The sequence below is a fragment of the Callorhinus ursinus genome, unplaced genomic scaffold (assembly GCF_003265705.2).
Source record: "Callorhinus ursinus isolate GAN/ISIS: 27379988/994484 unplaced genomic scaffold, GSC_fseal_2.0 scaffold42, whole genome shotgun sequence".
Lineage (NCBI taxonomy): Eukaryota > Metazoa > Chordata > Mammalia > Carnivora > Otariidae > Callorhinus > Callorhinus ursinus.
Window position 1 is genome coordinate 10,734,062 of NW_027397104.1, and position 7,452 is coordinate 10,741,513.

Genomic DNA, 7,452 nt, shown 5'->3' on the forward strand with positions numbered 1-7,452 from the left:
TTTGTAAAACATATAGTATGATGACTGACATCAAGTAAATCTCCAATTAAATTAACATAATTAATGGGAGATGTATAACAGCTTCAATGACATGATTATCTTGCATTACTGAAAAAGGAATGTAAAGCTAGACAGGATCCCTTCTAAGATTACTCTACAACTGGTAGGAATCAGGAAGGGGTAACATTTGGTCAGTTGGACTGTTAGAGAATGGTCTCATATTAATCAATTTGCTTGCCTAGATTACATTGGAAATTTTGATGTAATATGGAAAATTCACTTGGCGTCAGTCAAATCTGCAACTTAAGCCATGGAAGAATTTTTATGATTATGGTGGTGGCGGTGGTGGTGGTAGTAGTCGTGGATGATGATAATACCTTCTATTTATTAACTGCTTATTATGTTCCAGTTCCTTTTCTAAGTGTATAATGTGAATTATCTCATTAATCTTCACAAGAAACCTAAAAGTTAATTACTAAAATTATTCCTTAGCTACATACGAGAAAAGCAAAGCTCTGAGAAGTTTAGTAACTTTTTCAAGGTCTCATGGCTAGGAGGTGTTAGAATTGGAACTTAAATCCATTAGTTTGGTGATAGAGCTTGCGTTCTTAGAAATAACATACATACTGCCTCCTAGAATTATCATAAAGTCATCTGCTCTTTCTTCTTTTCCCTCATCTACATATTTAGCCATAAGCAAATTCTGGTAGTTTTAACTTGCATTTTCAGCTGAAATCTGAGGTTACTGTCCTCTACAGGGACTTCTGAAATTGCCTCCTATTGGTAGCCTTATTTCTTTTCTTCTTGTCTAAAAGATGAATGTAAGAAGGATAATAATTATTATGAAGATCAGGCAGAGGAAGAGGAATCTCCTTCAAGGGAAACTGAAGAGAGAAATTTCACTTTAAATTAGATATTAAACTTATGAAAGTTGTATTACGGAATAATGGAGTTGAGAAATTGTAATAAAAAATGAAGCCAACTCTCCCTTTGAAAGCATTGTTCACTTCAAACCTCTTCTCCATCCTTTTCAACTGACTACCTTATTCTACATACTCTTCCTTGATTCTTCCAAGATTAGACTCAAGGGAAGAAAGCATTAGAGATTCAGAAGACACTGCCACATGGCTGGTACAGTTCTGTTATTGGAGCCTTCTGGTTGTCAATAGACAACTGCCATTATTTAAGTCTAGTGGAACATTTTTCTCCTTCAGCAAAAATCTACTGACGCTCCCCCAAAGCAAAGCACAGCCTCTCTGCTGAATGGCCATGTATGACTCTTCCTTAGACTCAAGATTTTAATGTTCCACCAGTCTTTGGAATATTCTTTGCCCTTTCAGACAGTTATCTTTAGCAAAATTCATTCTAGGATAATGTAAGCCAGATCCTTTTTGTGTGGCTCAAATTTGGTTCAAGTGAAGTTTTCCTTGATAGTGTTTCCATAATATGTCTTTAGTCCACAAATAAAGCTATATGCAATTGGGGCTGAGACTTCATTTCATATTTATCAAGATATGTAACATATTTTACAGTTAACTATGGAATATCAATGACTATATCTTTCAAACTTAGAAGCAGTTGAGAGGTTCTATAATTTATCTCCTCAAAGACCTTCTAACATAGTTTGAGGTGAGATGGACATAACTTCTTCCACCCAAACTATTGTGAGAACCGAAAATAAACACAGCACCAAAAAAAAATCTCCTTCTGAAACTCTTCTCAACTGGCTTCTTCAGCCTCCTCCTTATAAGGCTTTTCGTTATCTCTATGTGTAATGAACTAGGTTGCCAAAGGGAAGAAACTGTATATTTTGTACATTGTGGACAAGGTTCTTCTAAACCAGAAAGCAAACTATACATAGGGGAGATGTGAAGAATGTAATCATGATCACTTGCTATTTTACATGAATTTAGCTGTGTCTATAAACTCTTACCTCAATGCCTATTCCCCTTGGATTTTTTTTTTCTTTTCAGTCCTATTGTTTGGTCCCTGTTTTTGACCTCCCTGTTTTTGACCTCTTCTCTAAATGTTCACTAAAAAGCATATATTGAAAAGAATATAGATTTGGAGTTCAACATTTGGTGATACCATAATTTCTCTGGAAAAGTTACTTTACTTCTATTTTAGAACTCCATCTATTAAAGCCTACAATGCTGATATTTTCACTCTACATTCTAGTTGCCCTGTTCTCAAACTCCCTTTTAATCATTTTTCCAAGTCAAAAGCAAATTAATAGCTATAATAAATTATAGCTACCAACACAATTCTTCTTACATGCCCGAACTGTAGTATTAAGAGACTGAGAAGGAGGCAGGTAATGACAGCATTTTTAGGTGATAGAAAAAAACGTGTTTTCAAAAATTATGAAAAATTGACTCATGGCCATAAATAATATAAAGGGGTAGAATTGGGAAACAAAAAAGAAAACATAAACATCATTTTAACCACCTGCCTATTATTATTTAACTTCTTAATGAAAATCTCTTTTGAAAATACCAAAACACAATTTCTATAAATGTTCATTTCAGTAACATTACATTAAAATGTAGCATGCATCTACCATTGTGTAGATAAATCCTTTGCATAGGAATATTATGAATGCTAAATTTTACTTGTTAAACTACATACTCTAAATAATTTTTTAAAAATTGTATACAAATAAAGCTATATGCAATTGGGGTTGAGACTTCATTTCATATATTTATCAACAACCACACATCTCTCTGAGATTTAATTAGTGTTGTTACTTACCTTATAGTCACAGATTACTGAACCAGGCAAATAACTGAAAAGTATACCATTTCATTTAGCTAGCTAGAGTATTTGCTTTAATATAAGCCCACCTTCCTTACTTGTGTAAAGTGCAAAGATCTATCTTTCTTGTTTTTGCTACCTGTTTCATTTCATACAGAGATTTCGTGTTTGCATCCTAATTTTCTAACCTTGAGTGCTGGGGTCTTCCATATATTTAATGAAGTCGGCTAATAAATCTCAGTTCTCCTCAAGTAAGCAATCCTACTGCAGACTCAGCTCTCTCTCCTTTGACTTTCCTGAAGCCCAAATAAGATTTGTGCTCTGACAGGGTGAGCATTTACTTTATCAGAAAGCATATTAGGGTGGGCATGTCTCAGCATAATGTGCACCAGAATCAGAGACGATGACTAATTTGTTCTGCTATTAAGCGGATAATAAAATGATTTAGGCATGTAGATATGAAACAGCCAGCACTTTAGGAATTATATGTAGCATATTTCATCCTAAATCTGACCAAGTCCAAGAACCTTTTATGTATTAAGTGACATTTACCGGAAAGGCAAGGCTTTACCCAGAATTTAGAAATGTTTACTTAGGATGAGTTAAGAAGATACTAAGAATTATTTAAAGGTAGTGTCAGTTATATGCATTTTGTAAATTTGGTTTTATTCCAGTCTAGCTTTTGCCCAATTTCTTCCATGCTTAAAGGCATTAAAAAAAAATAGCACAATGTCAGAGAAGCTATGTAATATAAGCAATTTAAGAATATTTATTGGACTTCTAAATAGTAACTTACTGATCCCCAAGATAATTATTAATGTGTATGCATGTATGTGGGCTTATGTGTTTACAGAATACACTAACCATCCCTAAAAATCTGGCTTATGCTTATGAGACATGTAGTCTGTTTTAGGATTGTAAATCGGTGCATTCTCTTCAAATAATTTGAAAATATGTATCAAGAGCCTTAAACGCAAACATTTTTTGAAGAGGCAATTCTGTTTTGGAAGTCTAAGTAAATATCCTGAAAAATCATGAATGATCTTTAGGCTAAGATGTTCATCACAGCATAATTTATCATTATAATTCTGAAAATATTCAAAATATTTAACAAAGGAAGAATTAAATTTAACCTTTAGAATATTATGCTATCATTAAAAATTGTATTTTCAAACTGTTTATTGCATACAGAAAAATTCGTACACTAGCTAAATGAAAAGCCAGATAAGTTGCAGATATGTGGGTATATATATCCTATGGAAGGAGTATGAAAAACAATCTTTTAAAAATGATTAATTTGTTCACTATCCCTGGTTGAGAAATTTTATTCTCGTCTTTAAAGATTTTAGTATTTTATAAGTTATGAAAATGTGTCTCCTTTGCAATAAAAAATAACATTAAGAATAACTATTATGTGAGTTAGAGTGGACAATAACACTTTACTGATCACCTTTCATTAAATCAAAATATTTATTCATGTTTTCAAAGACCGTTCTGAAAAACGATCAGTTGTGCAGACTGGAAGAGCCATAATTCTAGAAAAATGGTTTGGGGCGCCTGGGTGGCTCAGTTGGTTAAGCGACTGCCTTCGGCTCAGGTCATGATCCTGGAGTCCCAGGATCGAGTCCCACATCGGGCTCCCTGCTCAGCAGGGAGTCTGCTTCTCCCTCTGACCCTCTTCCCTCTCGTGCTCTCTATCTCTCATTCTCTCTCTCTCAAATAAATAAATAAAATCTTTGAAAAAAAAAAAAGAAAAAAGAAAAATGGTTTGAAAATTATAAATAATTTTGCAGACCTAATTTAAAATCTTCTTTATATGTATGTACTTTTGCTATTTGTAGGAAGTTTCAAGTATAAAATAGACTTTTAAAATAATATTTTCCACTGATTTTTTTTAGTTTTCGGATGGTTGCCCATCGCTGTGAATGTAATCACCGTCTTTTTGTATGAAGTATGGCAGTTTCAAAGTGGTCCAAAGGGTCAAAAAATAAAAGAATCAAAATTCATTCATAGCCCTTGTGAATTATGATTTTGGAAGAAGTGAAATCATGACCATTGTACAAATATAAAATGAACCATGTCAAATATTTTCTTTAACTTATTAATTAATATGAGAACTAATAGGCTGTTAAGACTGGTTCAAATAAGAATTTGACTTGCAGGGATTAATATTCTGTCCTGGACAAAACTCATTTTTAATTTCTATGGTCAGGGATCATGTGCAGTGTGATCAGTTTTCCACAACTCACCCTCTAATACCCAAATAGTTTAAAACAGACTAGACACTAGAAAGTCATTCAAAGAATTCAGTAATGCCCTCTTGTCTCCTCTGCCCATTTTCAAGTCCTCAACAATTCTTCCGGACAGCCTCAAGTAGTACTTCTCATAAATTTAGGTGGGACATTACATTTTTCAGGTAACAAAAACAAAAAAAAATGTACTTTAGGCCAGAACCAACCTTTATCTCTTCCACAAAGGTGTCTGGGCTTCATCTTCCTTAGATGATCTACTTATTTGTCACCAAGACTGTCTCCAAGTTAGTGCCTCCAACATTCTTCCCTTTTCTCTATAATCAAGAGTACATCGGGCCTGATTTAAATAACTGTCTGAGGAATTTGCCAAAATCCTCCATAAGGATCTAGAATAAAAGCATAGATTGTGTGTATGGAACTGCAGAGGACCCCAAAGAGCCAAAGCAATCCTGAGAAGAAACAAAACAGGAGGCATCATGATCCCAGATAACAAGATATACTACAAAGCTGTAGTGATCGGGCGCCTGGGTGGCTCAGTCGTTAAGCAGCTGCCTTCGGCTCAGGTCATGATCCCACAGTCCTGGGATCAAGCCCCACATCGGGCTCCCTGCTCAGCAGGAAGCCTCCTTCTCCCTTTCCCACTCCCCCTGCTTGTGTTCCTGCTTTTGCTGTCTCTCTCTCTGTCAAATAAATAAATAAAATCTTAAAAAAAAAAGCTGTAGTGATCAAAACGGTATGGTACTGGCACAAAAACGGACATACAGATCAATGGAACAGAACAGAGAGCCCAGAAATAAACCCACATCTATCAGTCAATCTATGACAAAGGAGGCAAGAACATACAATAAAGAAAAGAGAATCTTTTCAATAAATGGTTCTGGGAAAACTGCACAGCTACATGCAAAAGAATGAAACTGAACCACTTTCTCCCCATAAACAAAAATAAACTTAAAATGGATTAAAGACCTACACATGAGACCTAAAACCATAAAAATCTTAGAAGAGAACATAGGCAGTTATTTCTCTAATATCAGCCATAGCAGAATTTTTTCTCGGTATGTCTCCATAGGCAGGAGAAACAAAAGCAAAAATAAACTATTGGGACTACATTGAAATAAAAAGCTTTTGCACAGCAAAGGAAACTGTCAAGAAAAAGGCAGCTTACTGAATGGGAAAACATATTTGCAAATGATGTATCCAATAAAGGTTTAACAACCAAAATATATAAAGAACTTATATGACTCAACACCAAAAAAACAACCTGATTAAAAAATGGGCAGAGGACCTGAGTAGACAGACATTTTTCCAGAGAAGACACACAAATGGTCAACAGACACATGAAAAAATGTTCAACATCACTCATTATCAGGGAAATGCAACTCAAAACCACAATGAGGTATCATCACCTCACATCTATCAGAATGGCTAAAATAAAAAGCACAAGAGGGAACCAGTGGATGTGGAGAAAAAGGAACTCTGTACGATGTTTGTGGGAATGTAAAGTGGTACAGCCACTGTGGGAAAAGGTACGGAGTTTCCTCAAAAAATTAAAAATAGAAATACTGTATGATCTAATAATTCCACTATTGGGTATTTACCCAGAGAAAACACTAAGTTGAAAAAACATATGCACCCCTATGTTGACTGCAGCATTATTTACAATAGCCAAGACATGGAAGAAACCTAAGTGTCCATCAATAGATGAATGGATGAAGAACATTTGGTATATATATATATATATATAATGGAACATTACACAGCCATAAAAAAGAATGAGAGTGTGCCATTTGAGACAACATGGATGGACCTAGAGGGTATCATGAGGGTATTATGCTAAGTGAAATAAGTCATACTGGGAAAGACAAATACCATATGATTCCACTCATAAATGGAATCTTAAAAAATGAATAAACAAAAAGCAGAATCAGAACTATAAATACACAGAACAAACGGATGGTTCCCAGAGGGGAGGGGGGAGGGGGCTGGGCAAAATAGTGAGGGGCTGAGGGAGATAATGGCCTCCAGTTATGGAATAAGTAAGTCACAGGAATAAAAAGCAGAGCATACAGAATACAATGATATTGCCATAGTGATGTAATGGGACAGATGGTAACTATACATGTGGTGCACATAGCCTAATGTATAAACTTATCAAATCACTAAGTTGTATACCTGAAACTAATGTACCACTGTGTGTGTTGACTATACTCAAATGAAAAGAAAAAACAGGATAAAAAGCATAATATAAAAAGATAAAAACAGTATTTGATTCACACACACACACACACAAAACAGCACAGATTGCACTTTTGAGTGTGTCTGTTATAGTGGCTGGCACGTAGTACATTCCAAATAAATATGTGGGATACGAAAAACGGAAGACTCTTTGTGTGGGGATACCTTGATCCCTTAGGTGCTAGCGTAGAGGCTATGATACTTCTTGGAA